The following is a 17,622-nucleotide window of genomic DNA, read 5'->3' as shown; positions in this document are numbered from 1 at the left end:
TAATTGTAGTAGAAAAAAACTTTAAATTTCATAGAAATCAGTTGACACTCAAACAAACTACTAGATTTGGCCACTTTTTTATTTTTATTTAACAACATTGAACTTTTTTTTGAAATAATAATCATCATCATCATCAAAAAAAAAAAAAAAAAAAATTCTCAAAACACTTCCCATATCTTCCCCAATCCCAGCATTCCACTATAGTATACATGTCGTTGATTCCCATTGGAAAAGAGAAAGATTTTTTTTTTTTTTTACAAAATGGATTACTTCATATCAGCCGGTTGCTAGGCGGTTGCTAGGGTGTTGCTCGGTGGTTGCTAAGGTGTTGCTAGGTGGTTGCTATGGTGTTTGGGGTGGTTGCTAGGGTGTTGCTAGGTGGTTGATAGGGTGTTGCTAAGGTGTTCTGGATAGTTTCTAGGTGTTTGCTAGGGTGTTGCTATGCGGTTGCTAGGGTGTTCTGGGTGGTTGCTATGGTGTTGTTAGGTTGTTGCTAGGGTATTCTGGGTAGTTGCTATGATATTACTAGGTGGTTGGTAGTGTTCACATATGGTTATTATAGAGTTTTTATATTGTTCATGGCATGATTTAGCACTTAGCTAATCAATATTAGCATGTAGCTATTCACAGCTAGCATGTTTAGCATTTTGAAAGTTCTATGTGCAAGCATGAGTCAAAAGACCCAACCCCCATCGCGATACAATGTTCTGATGCTGAGATATAGCTGTTACAAAATGGTTGCTAGGGTACTCTGTTTGGTTGCTAGGGAGTGGCTTGGCAGCTGCCAATCATGAAGCTCCAAAGTCAATGTGAATATATAAACCAACCCCCATCTCTATACGATGTTCTGATGCAGAGATGTAGGCCTTGCAAAATGGTTGCTAGGGTACTCTTTTTGGTTGCTAGGGAGTGGCTTGGCAGCTGCCAATCATGAATCTCCAAAGGCTGCTTGTCAGTATAATTGATATAATACAACTCCCAAGCCTGTATGACATTCAGAATGAAAGATATCCCTCTTTAAAATTTGGTTGCTAAGGTGCTCGATAATGGTTGCTAGGGTGTGGCCAGAAATTGTTGAGGTGATTCATGATTGGCTGTTTGCTACCCCGAGTCAAACGAGACCACCCTCGTTTGTGTTTGTGTTTCTATGACACTTCAATCCGGAGATATCCCTTTGATCTCTTTCAATGGAAGTCTATGGGAGTTGCTGCTAAGTTGCTCTATATGGTTGCTAGGGCGTGGCTTGATAGCATCACAATGATCCTGAGAGACTGATTGGTCGTCTGAGTAAAATGAGCCCGCCCCCTTGTCTCTATGACACTATGATCCAGAGCTATGTTCAATACAAAATCCCTATGCAATTTACCATAGTAGGAAAAACACTAAAAGTCTATGGGACTTTTTTACCCAATGATTTGCCCCTGGGGCGAACACTGTACCCCCGATCGCTACGAAAAGTCACAGCACACCTCTCCTCAATAATCCGCACAATTTGACGCCTCAATCAGGGGTCTGTGATGTCGGCGTGTATTTTTTAACAGATGATTACTATTTAGTCTCTAAAATGAGTTTTTATAGAGTTATTTACTATGGCACGAGGCCTGCGGCCTCGTGCCTATTGCCCACGGCTGCTAGGTGCTGTAAGTGGTTACTATGATGTGGCTATGAAGATTTTAAGCCATTATTCATTGGTTGCTTGATAAATTAAATCCTCCTAGGGAGAGAGAGACGTCTGCCTGACAGCAGGGCTGTCAGGCCCTTTTGTGTCTGTGAGAAAGTGACAGTTGGGATTTGAATTTTTGAAAAATCCCCAATGTAAGTCAATGGGACTTTTTTGGCCGCTTTTCGGTCCGCTGTGCGAACATCGTACACCCGATCTCTTAGAAAAGTCATAGCACACCTCTCCTAAACGAGCCGGTCGATTTGACACCACTCTCATGAGTCTGTGACAAAAGCTGCGGGAGGAGTAGCGCGCCGAAGTTTTGTGTGGAAGAAAAAAAAGATTAACTAGAATGTACATTTCCAGAGGAAAATGTGAAGTGGTGCTTGCAGTGGCAAAACTCACCACCCGGTTGCTAGGGTGTTCTGGGTGGTTGCTAGTTGGTTGTTAGGGTATTCTAGGTAGTTGCTATGCGGTTGCTATGCAGTTGCTAGGGTATTATGGGTGGTTGCCAAGGTGTTCTGGGTGGTTGCTAAGTTGTTGCTAGGTGGTTGCTAGGGTGTTCTGGGTGGTTGCTAGGGTGTTGCTAGGCGGTTGCTAGGGTGTTCTGGGTGGTTGCTAGGGTGTTGCTAGGCGGTTGCTAGGGTGTTCTGGGTGGTTGCTAGGTGGTTGCTTGGGTGTTGCTAAGGTGTTCTGGAAGGTTGCTAGGCGGTTGCTAGGGTGTTGCTCGGTGGTTGCTAAGGTGTTGCTAGGTGGTTGCTAGGGTGTTGCTAGGGTGTTCTGGGTGGTTGCTAGGGTGTTGCTAGGTGGTTGCTAGGGTGTTGCTAAGGTGTTCTGGATAGTTTCTAGGTGGTTGCTAGGGTGTTGCTATGCGGTTGCTAGGGTGTTCTGGGTGGTTGCTATGGTGTTGTTAGGTTGTTGCTAGGGTATTCTGGGTAGTTGCTATGGTATTACTAGGTGGTTGGTAGTGTTCACATATGGTTATTATAGAGTTTTTATATTGTTCATGGCATGATTTAGCACTTAGCTAATCAATATTAGCATGTAGCTATTCACAGCTAGCATGTTTAGCATTTTGAAAGTTCTATGTGCTAGCATGAGTCAAAAGACCCAACCCCCATCGTGATACAATGTTCTGATGCTGAGATATAGCTGTTACAAAATGGTTGCTAGGGTACTCTGTTTGGTTGCTAGGGAGTGGCTTGGCAGCTTCCAATCATGAAGCTCCAAAGTCAATGTGAATGTATAAACCAACCCCCATCTCTATACGATGTTCTGATAAAGAGATGTAGGCCTTGCAAAATGGTTGCTAGGGTACTCTTTTTGGTTGCTAGGGAGTGGCTTGGCAGCTGCCAATCATGAATCTCCAAAGGCTGCTTGTCAGTATAATTGATATAATACAACTCCCAAGCCTGTATGACATTCAGAATGGAAGATATCCCTCTTTAAAATTTGGTTGCTAAGGTGCTCGATAATGGTTGCTAGGGTGTGGCCAGAAATTGTTGAGGTGATTCATGATTGGCTGTTTGCTACCCCGAGTCAAACGAGACCACCCTTGTGTTTCTATGACACTTCTATCCGGAGATATCCCTTTGATCTCTTTCAATGGAAGTCTATGGGAGTTGTTGCTAAGGTGCTCTATATGGTTGCTAGGGCGTGGCTTGATAGCTTCACAATGATCCTGAGAGACTGATTGGTCGTCTGAGTAAAATGAGCCCGCCCCCTTGTCTCTATGACACTATGATCCAGAGCTATGTTCAATACAAAATCCCTATGCAATTTACCATATTAGGAAAAACACATGCATTTGATGGGACGTCCTTCACCATAGTAAGTCAATGGGGAAAATTTTGGGCAGCTCCTGCCCCCCAGGGGTGCAACTTTTACCCCATTGTGAGGTATGTTCTTACAGAGGCTGCCAGCCTCTTCAAATGTGGCAAATCACACGTTTTTCCGAAATCGTTGTTCGGAGCTATGAGTCGTCAAAGTTTGTCTCAATGTTAAGTCTATGGGATTTTTTGGAAATTTGTTCGCCCCTGGGTCGAACACCGTACCCCCGATCTCTGATAAAAGTGATAGGACACTTCTCTTCAATAGGCCGCACGATTTGATGCCTCATTCATGGGTCTGTGACAAAAACTGTGGACGTAGGAGTCCGCCAAACTTTTTCCTGGAATAGTATAATGCTATACTAGAAATTTTAAATAACATGGGGGTCAATGGGGGAAAATTTGGGCAGCTCCTGCCCCCCAGGGGTGCAACTTTTACCCCATTGTGAGGTATGTTCTTACAGGGCCTGTCAGCCTCTTCAAATGTGGTAAATCGCAGGCTTCTGTGAAATTCTCGCTCGGAGCTATGAGTCGTCAAAGTTTGTCGCAATGTTAAGTCTATGGGATTTTTGGGAAATTTGTTCGCCCTTCGGGCGAACATCGTACCCCCGATCGCTTAGAAAAGTCATAGCACACCATTCCCGAATAATCCGCACGTTTTGAGACCTCATTCATGGGTGTGTGACAAAAACTGCGGGAGGAGTAGCGTGCCAAACTTTTTGGCCGACTCAAAAAACACAATAGTAATAGTGTTGCCTTGCTTTCAGCAAGCACCACTAATAAGTATGGAGGATAACAATAGTGTTGCTTTGCAAGCACCACTAACTAGAACGTACATTTCCAGACGAAAATGTGAAGTGGTGCTTGCAGTGGCAAAACACACCACCCGGTTGCTAGGGTGTTCTGGGTGGTTGCTAGTTGGTTGTCAGGGTATTCTGGGTGGTTGCTATGCAGTTGCTAGGGTATTATGGGTGGTTGCCAATGTGTTCTGGGTAGTTGCTAAGGTGTTGCTAGGTGGTTGCTAGGGTGTTCTGGGTGGTTGCTAGGGTGTTGCTAGGTTGTTACTAGGCGGTTGTTAGGGTGTTCTGGATGGTTGCTAGGTGGTTGCTAGGGTGTTTCTAAGGTGTTCTGGAAGGTTGCTAGGCAGTTGCTAGGGTGTTGCTCGGTGGTTGCTAAGGTGTTGCTAGGTGGTTGCTAGGGTGTTGCTAGGCGGTTGCTAGGGTGTTCTGGGTGGTTGCTAGGTGGTTGCTAGGGTATTGCAAGGTGGTTGCTAGGGTGTTCTGGGTGGTTGCTAGGGTGTTGCTAGGTGGTTGCTAGGGTGTTGCTAAGGTGTTCTGGATGGTTGCTAGGTGGTTGCTAATGTAACTTAATAACAACGACAAAGAAGACAAAAACGTTTCTCCCTAAATATTTAAAATACCAGTGTGTCTGTAAAGACGATGCTTCCGTTGTTTAATGCACAAAGACAATTCTTCTATTGTGTTCCTTATTGGCTGAATTGTAGCATCACAGTCCCTAACAGTTGCTTAAAAAAAGAAGAAAAAAGACATCTCAGTGTTATAGCACTGCAGTGATAGAGTTTTGCAATTGTACACTAAATAACAGTATAAATGTATTTATTGTAGCTGTTGCATACTAGTGTGTGCCCAGGCCTGTACATCTGTGACCCACTGATGGAGTACGCCATCATCTACAGCCAGTTCGGTTTACATTTCATGTAGGCTTTCAGTCTCTTTTTTGAGATTCTGCTGAGTCTGAAACATACAAACCAGTAAACCAGTGAGTTAGTTACAATGGCAAGAGTACGTGATTAGTAGGTTTTCTGCATAAATGGATCACAAAATGTCATCTCATCTTCATGAAAGCCAAACGCATAGGCAAATCAAAATGTGCTTATAATTGAAATAATATATAATTTTTAATGTTTTGAAATACTATCAAATTTAAAAAAAAAATCAAAACAATTGCGAAGAATGTGTTTTATAGTGGGTGTAACGATACCATCATGTCACGATTCGATGCAGTATCACGATACTGAACTCACAATACAATATTATTGCGATACAACAAGACATATGATAAAAGGTAAACAAAAAATGTACTGTTGATTAAAATGCTAAATTTGAAATTACATTGTGGGTTTAAATGAATAGGTTTGGACTTGGTGCTTGTAAGCCAAGGACAATGGTGACACCAAATTAAAAATATTCATGATTCTGAAGCTGAAAATAAAGAATTATTTTAGATGAATATGCTTGCACTCTTTCACTGACTAAATATATTTAACATAATATTGCATTATTGCATTATAAATGCATTATTATACATTATATATAGTAGTTCAATGTTGTACTGACACTAAAACTAGAATTTTTTTCCTCACACAGTAATTTTTATTTGTGGGGGACTCTCCACAATACGTATTGTTGCATTTTTGTATTGCGATAGATTGTGGCACAATATATTGTTACACCCCTGGTGTTGTAGCACATTTAGCAGCAATAACATTTCAACCTTTAGCAGCAATAACATCCAAGTTTCAGTGGTCTTAAAGAACTACTTCATCTCAGCTACGTTTTAGAATATCTGGTCTAAATAGCTCTCTAGATATCATTCCACAGCATATCTATTGGTTTCCAGTCTGGACTGTCGATAACCAATTCCAACTGCAATTAGCTTTTGTTGAGGGTTTCACATACATTTTTTTTTTCAAACTATGATCTGAAAATTTGAAAGGTATAATCAATATGTAGAGCAATTCAATAATTTGATCAATTTAACAATGTGTCTGTCAATAAATTAAATGAGATGTAGACATGATATTTTGTGAGAAATGCCAGAAAATTCAAGTAGTTTCTGGAACTTTGGAAGAGATTGATGCTTCACATTTAACACAGGTAATAAAGAATAATATAAATAGACATTGCCTTTTGGTATCTTGTGCAAAGAGTTTGGCACAGATTTTGCACCTTCATTTTGTTCCACCCCATACACTGCAACGTGAGCAAATCTGTTCGCCCTGTCAATCAAAACAAACAAATTTAATATTTACCTCAAATACCATAAGTCTCATATTTATTGGATTAAATGTTACTAGAAAATTGAAATATTTGGAAAGGCAGTATTACAAATAAACTTGCTAACCTCCTTTGGACATAAACTTAGTGCTTATACCAATCCTTGATAAAAAGCTATTCGCTTGTTCCACTTCTTCTCCCATGGTATATGCAGCACCCGTTTGGAAGCTTCCACTCCATTTTATCTATTTAGTGAGAAAATGTTTAGTACATACAGGCTTTATCAGAATATAAAACAACATTTAAATAGGCAAACGAACACATTGGTGTAATATACCTCGCATTTTATGCCATGTACTTTTGCGTGCATAACAGAGAGGAATGGCTTCATGCTCAGCAGGGGTCTCAGTTCCGGGCAGGCCTGGCACACTTTAATTAAGTATGGCCAGTATTTGCACATGATGTCTGCACAAAAGAAAGTTGAATTTTCTGTGCAGAGTTCTTTCTGCAGGTACAAAGGATAGGCATAGATCTCTCCTCTGAACATATTCAGTGCCCTCAAAAGAACTCCATGCCGACAGACAGCAACTTCAATGCCCTCCTCATCAAGTTTACTGCTGGTCTTTCTGGAAGACTCTTTGGCCGCTGCAAACTCTGCAGAACCACAAACACCTTTGCCTCCCACCTACGTAAAATATAAAAATAAAAGGAAAAACAGGCATTTGGGATAGACAGAAAATAAGCTGATAGGCTTGATCATGAATTGTGTACACATTATATTTGTGAAATCAGTGTATAAAACTTTTCACAAACATATGAAATCATACGGTGTACTTGTTAGCAATCTGAGGCAGTGTAGTGCACTTACATGTTGCACTTTTCCACGGATATAATCAACAAAAGATGAAACATCTTCATCTTTGGAAAGAAACAAACCGTCGAAGTAGCCAGAGCCTTCTGAACTAATGAACAAAATTAGATAAGATTTTTTTAGATTTGATTTTTAAACAACAATGAACATAAACCTACAAAAAACTATTTCATTGTAATTGAAGAATAAGAATTGTTGTGACAATAATAGAAAGAACTAAACTGTCCTTTGAAACATTCTGCTCCAAGGTCTTTGCACTAGTTACACAAGACATTAAAAGGAGCCATGTGTAAGTTTGTGGCCAAAACTGGTACTGCAATGACTTTCAAATTACTGTAGAGCGGTGTAATCCCTTCCCATCCGCCCTGACTCGAGGTTGCCAGATAGGCTGCAGGATCAAACATTTTTTTTTTTATCTGACACGTTTGTATCTGCAGCTGTGGTAACTAGAGAAGAGCTGGCAACCCGAATGCTGCAACACTACTGCATGATTGGTAGAACTGTGGACATCAGCATCAGTTGAGGGCTGCAACTTCACTTTTTAAATGACAAAATCCTGGCTGTACTACTGTTGTCAGTGATATAAGTATTTGAAATGAACATGATTTCTTAATGTACAGTGACATATTAGGGCCATTTTATGATTATTTGAAATACATTTCTTAAATACAGCTCCTTTAAGTCATAATAGTATAAAAAAAATTGTATTATTATAATTTTAATACAATTATTTATTGCCATACAAAAAGTAAAACTCATAATAATAATAACAACAACACACTTACTTCCCAGCCTTTTTGAAGCGGTGAAGTTTTCTATTGCCATCCACAGCAACTGCCAGCATTAGAGGGGTACAAGCTGGGCAAGTGAAATGTTGTTCCCTGCAGATATTGTCAACCTCATAACGGCAGATGGACCACTCGAAAAAGCTCTTCAAAAATGTATCGCCACATAAAGTGCCATTCTAGTAAAAGATACATAGTAATATTATAATAAACAAGCCTAGAATTGTGTAAGTCTTCTCCATATTTACTGTCTTCTATAAGTTAATGGCCATGTTGCAGGGTTAATTTTTCAACGAATTTGTGCAGTTTGGTTGTTGGTAATAAACATTTAAACTGTTATCATTGTATTTTATGCTGTAGGGTATCACAAAAAGGAATATAATACGAAAAAGTAGGTACTCTTTCAGCAGTTTGCAACAGTTCTCCTTTCCCCCACAATGCATTGCATTACGTCACCTTGGGGAGAGAATTTCCAAAGCCGCCTTGTTGAGAGCGACGAGTAGTACACGAGAGTATTCAGATTGCGCAGATTATAGATAAATAGATAAGTAGATAGATATAGAGAGATAGATACATAGATAGATAGACTAGATATATAGACAGACTAAATGTATAGATAGACAAGTATAGAGAGAGATAGGCAGGCAGCATAATGTTAGCAGATATAGCTAAAGTTAGCAGCTAGATAGAAATATATAATAGATTGACATCATTTGCCCTCTCACGTCTAGCAGGTTCTAAATTATACGGCTGCGGGCCATCATGCATGTTTGCTCTTCTTGCCAACTCTTCCTCATCCCAGTCATTCGCCATAGTTCTAATACTAGGCTGAGGCGCCCTTCCCTCCGCTTCTCCCCAACGTGACGTCATCACCGAATTGCGTAAAAAAACCCTGTTAATACCAGAAACGTGTACAATTGGTCTTTAAGACCATTTGAGATATTTTAAAAATGACATACATATCTTGAGTGATTTATGTTCACATTAATCAACAGTGGTGATTAACCTGCAACATGGCCTTTAAATATGCTGATCATCAATAACATTAGAATAACGTTATGTAGATCCTCCTTGTACAACCAAAATAGCAAGAAAAGGCATTCTACAGTGCTATCACAGTACTTTCTGTTAACAATTGTACAGAATAGTTACCATAGACTTTGCCAGTTTGAACCAGTCTGACAATTGTTTCTGTCATCAAGGTGTTTTTAATGATACTTCTCACTGGTTTTTTTTTTTTTTTATCCCAGGAGTTCAGCAGTTTTTAACATTGGGTCATTGATGTTAACAAAACATGGATTTTCATTTGTCAGATCACAAGTGATCGACAATAAATACAGATTTAACCGAGGTCTAAAATGTTTTGAGCTTGTCCACTTTTGAACACTTCCAGAGGTAGTTAAAAACACGTTCCACCTAAATGTATATACGTATATGGGCTATATATAGCATTTAAAGCCCATATACATTCCACTCTAAAAAAATCAGGACAGAAGTGGGTGAAAGTGGACAAGATACGGATTAAAACAACAGGTGTAAATGGGAATGTGTCTCCCTCATCTACCTGTGATCCAGTCAATCAAAACGCTTCTTAAAACCAGGGCCAGACATTGCTTGCATGAGGTTGGAACTAAACAATAATAGTATAAGATCAGTAAATGAGAAAGGTACCACTCACTCTGCCATAGTGCACCGTCTTCATGTCAAGCATTCTTATGAATGCTAAACGAGACAATCCTGGAGCAGCCATTTTCAAGTCTTCAAAGGACATGAAGACTTCCTCATCATAAATGGTGCAAAAATTCAGGGTTGCAGGCCAGTAGCCACTCTTCTGCAATTCGAACACACCTGGCACCCATGTTTCTTTGCATTTTCGACAGTGCAGATTGGGCAATGACAAGTCGTAGCGACCTGTAAAATAATTGTCAGTAAATTACATTTAATAATAAAGTATGATGACAGAATGCAAATGATCCAAATCCAAACTCACAGTTTTAAAAATGCCACAAAAAAAAATGTGCATACTATTGTAAGGGGTGGAAATTAACCACAAGATCCAGTCAAGCCTGACCAGTGCAGATGTTTTGTGTTGTATGGCATTATAATTATTACATAATAGAGAATTATTAGAGTTACATTTGTTTTTGGCTGAGCAGGGTTAGAACAGGCAGAAGTTTTTTCTTTTGGTTTTAATAATTCAACAGTTTACAGATAGCCTGGATGCCTGCACGAACTCCGCCCACAACATTTTTTGGTCGGGAAGTTCGGTCTGGACTCGATCCATTGAGGAGTAATTATGATCAGGCAAAAAATGATCGGGCCAATCAGATTGCCAGGGCGGGCTTTATACGATGATGGACAGATGATCTGCAGGGACGTAATCACGTTATCAAAGAGCGCTTAACTGGTTTCCCTCAGAGATGACAGCGCATTAATTTTAATAGACAAACAGAAAACTGCGATCAAGGCATTTGTCGATCGGAAAGATATTTTTGCTGTCCTTCCTACATGATTCGGGAAAAGTGTAACTTATCAGCTGGATCCGATGGTCGCTAACAAGATGGGACGTAATGAAAAGCCTTTGGTCGTTGTGTTTATCCTTTGGTCGCACTCATGGAGGAGTAAGTAAAAGAAGCAACACTCGCTATTTTACTTCTAAAATAAGTAAGTTCTATAGTTGAAAACTGCGCTATGCAAAGTAGTTGACTTACTGCGTTGCTCTGATTGGTTGTAGGTTTACCGACTATCCAATTGAGTGCAGAGGGTTTTTTTTTTCCTGGTTCGGTTAAGACACGCCTCATAATCAAAGCCCAATGGAGCGGTTTCAGACTCATATTCTAACTTGAATATGAGTGACGACGAAGTCAGGCTAGTTTACAGACATTTAAATTAAATAGGACTCAGCACTGATTCTGATTTTTCCAATGACTTGACTTGTTTATCTTCTCTACACAAGGATGCTCCAAACAAATGAGACAAATTAGGTGTTGGTATTATAGATACTATATCCTCAAAGATGTGCTTGTAAAGCAAACCAACATGTTAGTTTAATATTCATCAACATAAATACACAAATTGGCTACTGCTCTACCTGTGATACAGCTTAACGACGCAAAAATAATAATTGGTAAATCGTAGCAAGGAGATTTTTAAAAAGTAGAATACATACACTATACTTTTCCAATAAATAAACATGCATGCTAAAGGGCAGATTTTATTATCTGCTCACTCATTGACTCACCCTTCATGTTGACTAGAGTAATGGCCCTCCCTACAACAACACAGTCCATGTCCTCTCCACAATTGCATATATTCTTTGGAAGTGCCATTGGTAAGAGTCGATCTATGATAAAAAAAAATGAAATAAGTTTAAGAAAAAAAAGAAAGCTTGTAGTTATTTGACTTTACTAAGAAAAAAAATTACAAGGACCAATATATGAATGCAATTAAAAAGCATTTAATTAATTATTTTTTATTTAAAAACTAAAATAACCCAGCTGGCATTTTAACGTTGATTCACCGGTGAAACAACGTCAGGGACCAAGGTTGGATCAACATTGGATTATGTTTCGATTTTGCAAATCTAATCAACGTTGATTTTGCAACGTTGTTTCACCGTTGACATCATGAATGTTGTTTCACTGTTGATGTCGCGACGTTGTTTCACAATCTCTCCTTTCAATATTGGTGAGTAAAAGTTGTAGGCTATGTCGAAGTTAAACCAACATTTAATATGCTTCGGTTTTGCAAATTGAATCAACGTTGCTATCGTGATATTGTTTCAGTCTTACCTTTCAACATGGGAGAATACAATTATACATTAAATTACAACGTAGTTTGAATACACGATCATAACAATGCTAACTGATTTAGTGATTAACTGTACATACTGTAGTCTACACTAAAACATTGTTTAATGTCAAATGACTGACAGCAATGGCTTAATTACAAACACATTTAATAAAGAGTTAGCACATGCTCAAGATTGTAAAACAAGTTTTATTTTGGAAAACAAAACAAAAAAGTCTAAAAATAGTTTCTACGTCTGAAAACTTTAACTTGCAGTGTTTTCAAAGTAATGTTAAAGTAAAGTACAAATCTGAATGGAATACTTAAAAGACAGTTTTTGTTCAATTACAGTAAAACTTAGATGAAATACATTTAATATTTTAAGTGTACAGTAACAGTAGAAAAACTTAGCATCTCAATAAAATGCGACAGCCTTTTGCATTGCTCTAGTAGAGTCCCAGCTTGAGGTCTGCTCCGATGCCATCGCTTCCTCTTGCTCCCTCTTCACTTCTTGTCTGCTCTCTGTACGATCCTGTAGCTCATAAATAAAAGCAAAAACAGTTAAAACTGAATACAAAATTATTTACAAGATTTTCACTTACACTGTTCAATAACAGTCGAGTTGAAAAAGTATACAACACTATCCAAGGCATGTTATGTATTCAGATGTAAATGTACAATATCAACCATAATTAACAAGCAGTTCTTCAGAGCCCCAAGGTGGAATTGATTGCTGCTTAATATTAAAGGTCACTTTGAAATTAATTTTTGATATGTTTTATCTTACCTCAAGGGCATCCAAGATGTAGGTGTCTTTGTTTCCACAGTATTTTCAATTTTGACATTTTTAGGTCAAACCATTCTTGTCTGTCAGTCATATAATGGAGGTCTATGGTCACCACCTCAAAGAGCATGCAAAGAAGTCCAGATTAAACATGATTTAATGACTCATAAATGTAAGTACACATTGATGGCCTAAGACACGAAACGAACGGTTTGTGTGAGAAAACCAACAGTATTTAGGCCTATATCGTTTTTACCTCTTGTAACCACAGCCAAGTCCAAGTGATCTGAAGGCATAATCGGTCTGCGCAAGCGCCGGAAGTGATTCATTGTTTACACAGAGATTTCGGAAGTTTTAACTGTCACTGGGATCAAACATATTTAGATATATAGGAAATCGCAATAAAACTTCCGAATCTCTGTGTAAAAAATGAATGACCTACACACGCAAGAGATCACTCCCGGCGCATGTGCAGACCGAAGCGCCCGTGCCTTCAGATCAGTTGGACGTGGCTGTGGTTACAAGAGGTAAAAATGAAATAAATACTGTTAGTTTTCTCACACAAACTGCTTGTTTCGTGTCTTAGGCCATCAATGTGTACTTACATTTACGAGTCATTAAATCATGTTTAATCTGGACTTCTCTGTGCATGCTCTTTGAGGTGGGCCCCATAAATCTCCATTACACGACTGACAGACAAGAACGGTTTGACCTAAAAATGTCAAAATTGAAAATACTCTGGAAACAAAGACACCATCTTGGATGCCCTTGAGGTAAGATAAAACATATCAAAAATTAATTTCAAAGTGAACTATCCCTTTGAACCGTGATTAATTTTTCAGGATTCGTTGAAAGTTCAAGAGAAAAGCAATTAATTAAAATATATATATGAAGAGTTCAGATGCAAAAGCCTCTAAATGCCATTTGAAATTTTCTTCTTTAATGATGATTTTTATCAAACTTATATATTTAAGTTCAGTAATTTCACTTAAATGGCAAATTGTTATTTAAGTGAAATTACTGAACTTAAATATACAAGCTTGATAAAAATAATCATTAAAGAAGAAAATTTCAAATGGCATTTAGAGGCTTTTGCATCTGAACTCTTCATATATATATATTGCATTACTATAAATGTCTTTACTGTCACTTTTGATCAATTTAATGTGTCCTTTCTGAAGAAAAGTATTTCTATTTTATATATATATATATATATAAAAAATCATATTGACCCCAAACTTTTGAACGGTAGTGTACATTTTTATTAAATTGAGTAAAATCAGATCATAAAAGGTCAATGAATGCATACCAGAAGTGATAGCAGCTAAAGAAAAATCCTCCACCAAATTGCCAGTAATCATATGGATCCTTGGTGAGTCTGAAAGGGGAAACAAGAAATGATTCAATGAAAAGCTCTAAAAAAGCCCTAAAAAAGCAGGATTTTTTTTTTCATTCCATAAACAATCTTAAAATGTATTTAATACTACAAACGTTTGCCATTATAACACATTCACACAACATGAACAGAGTACTGTCATCTTTGAGACTGTTAGTTATTACATGATTAAAATGTGAACGCATATTTAAAGCATGGCAATCCCATCAGAAAAATGTGTATCTTAGAAAGGGAAGCACACAAAAAAGCCAACTGGTACATCAAAATCAAGCCATAATATAATGTTACCTGCAGCCTTTATCCTGTTATGACATGTCTGAGGGTCTTTCCCTTAATGTTTTCCAGTGAATTAAAGACAGGACTGATGAAGGTAGGTGACATGACCTTTCACTGCGGCACGTCAGAGGAAGAAAGACAAAAGTACAAAAAGTTACTCAGACTTTCTATCAGTAAATGTCTTTCTTTGATGATGAGAATCATACTTTATACTTTATATTAATCCCAGTGTAGGTTTTCGAAAGAGTGTGTAAAATTGACAAGAAACAAAACAAAAACTTACTGTAGTTGGTGGATTTGTCTCTATTTGGGTGTTCTCCCCCCGAAAAAATCATATTCCAATGCTTAACCTAAAACAAATATAAACAAATATAATCATTGGCAGTTATCAGTGTTCTTAGAGGTTTTGAACTTCTAACGAATAAATTACGATTTTATCACTTTATTCCGAGACTAATTACCTCTCATGCATTTAAGCTAACACAAACCACCAACAACAACGCACCGCAGTGTCTGATGGTAACGTAAGATACATGAATAAACTACTTAATAATATCTCTAGCGCGCTTCACTGATGCAGTAGAAAAACACTCATTTGCAGGCTGCTGCATTAGGCCTATGTCCGTTACCAGTTTGTAAAAATCTTGTCTACAGACAGTAAAAAATGAAGATAATGATCTTCATTAACGGGTGATTATCAGTTTATAGCGTTACCCACAAACTAAATTTACACTCTATTCAACAGATTTCAACAGAACAGAACAGAACGTTAACCTTTTAAACATTTATTGATATTTGTTAACATATCTAAAGTGAAACTGTGGTAACGACATACATTAAGGACGTTTAACGTTCACGTTAGACTGTTAAGAATAAAAAATGTTGTCTTACCTTTAGTGATTTCGCCAGTATTTTTACAGACCACGTAACATTACGACCCCATCCTCTGTTCACATTCCAGCTTTTGTCCTTCCTTTTGTCGACATATCACAACTCAAATTCGCTCAAAATAAGAATTTAACAAGAATTTTTAAAATAATCCGTGTCCGACGGGGTAATAATCAGCAGAGCAGATGCTCACCTCATACCGACTCAAACAATAACGGACGTATTTTCAAACTTAAAATAGGCGCGCATTTTGTCATTGGCCAGTTTCCTGGAAGACAGAAAGATTAACCAATCAGGGTCAAAGTAAACCGGTGAAACAACTAATAACAGTAGTTTCAGCGTGGTAACCTAGCGAAATGTGTATAGAATATTTAGTTTGCAGTCTGTATTTATTTAATTAATTTGTCAAATGGTGTTTTCATGACAGTGTATGATTTAAAAAAATAAACAATAAAGCATGGTAAACTGTTAGGTAAGCACACAGTATTGTAAATCCACACAAAATCACAAAGCAAAAAGTTTCTGCTGCACTCTTGAGGTTGAAATTATTGGAGAGTTGTCTATAATGATAATAATTATATTTTAACATAGCCAAGGCTGTATTATCAGAATATCATTAAATGCTAATAATGATCATAAACTTTATAAGGCAGATTTCTGTTGTATGTGGTTGAAAACATTACGTTGTTCCAACGTACAGATCTTGTACAAATTTCAACGTTGATTTAGAAGTGTTTTCTTAACATTTTTCAACCGTTTAGCATTAAACGTTATATCAACGTTGTTTCAATGTTGAAACAACAACTGACATTATTTCAACCATATTTCAACGTTGAAGGTCGGTCGTATGCCAGCTGGGAAGACAGTACCTTCATGATGGTGAGAATATTGCCCATTACAGTCCTGTTTCACCACTGTGGTTGGTGGTACAGCCTTGTGGAAACCTGAAATCATTGTGCTTCTGTTGTGGAGCACTTGTGTGCGGTGTACAGCGCAGTCACAATCAATGCAGGTATACTGCTTAGGCAGACAGTCTTTACACTTTACCACCGCCACCTCCCAGCCAACATTTGTATGTGGGGCCCATATGGGTATGAAATGGGCTGAAAAATGGGCCCCATGTAGGATTGTCCGCGGGTTACATAATGGCCCCATGTTAATTGCCCAGATAAATTTCATGTTGGATTGCACTTGGTACTACGCCGGACCCAAGTGGGCAACATGCACAAGACCCATCTCGGTCCCAGCTTTAACCCAGCCGATATTTATATGTGGGGCCCATGTGGGTTTGAAATGGGCTGAAAAATGGGCTTTGATTGGGTTTGTCCGCGGGTTACATAATGGCCCCATGTTAATTGCCCAGATGAATTTCATGTAGGATCGCACTTGGTACTAGGCCGGACCCAAGTGGGCAACATGCACAAGACCCATCTCGGTCCCAGCTTTAACCCAGCCGATATTTATATGTGGGGCCCATGTGGGTTTGAAATGGGCTGAAAAATGGGCTTTGATTGGGATTGTCCGCGGGTTACATAATGGCCCCATGTTAATTGCCCAGATGAATTTCATGTAGGATCGCACTTGGTACTAGGCCGGACCCAAGTGGGCAACATGCACAAGACCCATCTCGGTCCCAGCTTTAACCCAGCCGATATTTATATGTGGGGCCCATGTGGGTTTGAAATGGGCTGAAAAATGGGCTTTGATTGGGATTGTCCGCGGGTTACATAATGGCCCCATGTTAATTGCCCAGATGAATTTCATGTAGGATTGCACTTGGTACTAGGCCGGACCCAAGTGGGCAACATGCACAAGACCCATCTCGGTCCCAGCTTTAACCCAGCCGATATTTATATGTGGGGCCCATGTGGGTTTGAAATGGGCTAAAAAATGGGCTTTGATTGGGATTGTCCACGGGTTACATAATGGCCCTATGTAAATTGCCCAGATGAATTTTATGTAGGATTACACTTGGTACTAGGCCGGACCCAAGTGGGCAACATGCACAAGACCCATCTCGGGCCCAGCTTTAACCCAGCCGACATTTGTATGTGGGTCCCATGTGGCTTTGAAATGAAAAGTGGGCTCTGTATGGGATTGTCCGTGGGTTCCATAATGGTGCCATGTAAATCGCCCAGGTGGGTTTCATGTAGGATCGCACTTATAAACAGGTGGGCCCCAACTGGGCCACATGCACAAGACCTATCTTGGTCCCAGCTTTAGTTTTTTGTGGGTACTACAAGGTTACTATATGGGCTGAAATATGGGCTTTAAGTGGGTTTGTCCATAGGTTCCATGCTGGCCCCAGCAACTTGCTGGATTTCAGG

At 38.9% G+C, this 17,622-nt stretch overlaps 1 long non-coding RNA gene and 1 pseudogene across 2 annotated transcripts in view; both read right to left on the bottom strand.

Moving 5' to 3' along the window:
- Nucleotides 1–3,956: 3,956 nt before the first annotated feature.
- The window catches only part of LOC148997414 (uncharacterized), a 131,201-nt pseudogene continuing 117,535 nt past the window's right edge, over nucleotides 3,957–17,622 (bottom strand). Inside the window, exons 5-12 of the transcript XR_016146598.1 lie at nucleotides 9,841–10,073; nucleotides 8,163–8,341; nucleotides 7,375–7,468; nucleotides 6,844–7,191; nucleotides 6,634–6,751; nucleotides 6,417–6,508; nucleotides 5,126–5,243; nucleotides 3,957–5,014 (exon numbers count right to left, since the gene is read on the bottom strand). The product of XR_016146598.1 is annotated as an uncharacterized LOC148997414 (transcript). The remainder of the gene's footprint in view (nucleotides 5,015–5,125; nucleotides 5,244–6,416; nucleotides 6,509–6,633; nucleotides 6,752–6,843; nucleotides 7,192–7,374; nucleotides 7,469–8,162; nucleotides 8,342–9,840; nucleotides 10,074–17,622) is intronic.
- On the bottom strand, nucleotides 12,146–16,158 carry LOC120470935 (uncharacterized). Its single transcript, XR_016147297.1, has 5 exons — nucleotides 15,299–16,158; nucleotides 14,691–14,757; nucleotides 14,420–14,521; nucleotides 14,045–14,113; nucleotides 12,146–12,483 (listed from the first exon to the last, which is right to left on the bottom strand). It is a non-coding gene; the product is annotated as an uncharacterized LOC120470935 (long non-coding RNA).

This window comes from Pimephales promelas, chromosome 2 (genome assembly GCF_988280905.1).
Source record: "Pimephales promelas chromosome 2, fPimPro1.hap1.1, whole genome shotgun sequence".
Classification (NCBI taxonomy): domain Eukaryota; kingdom Metazoa; phylum Chordata; class Actinopteri; order Cypriniformes; family Leuciscidae; genus Pimephales; species Pimephales promelas.
Note: the sequence above shows the minus strand (reverse complement) of the source record. Positions and strands in the feature narration are given on the sequence as shown.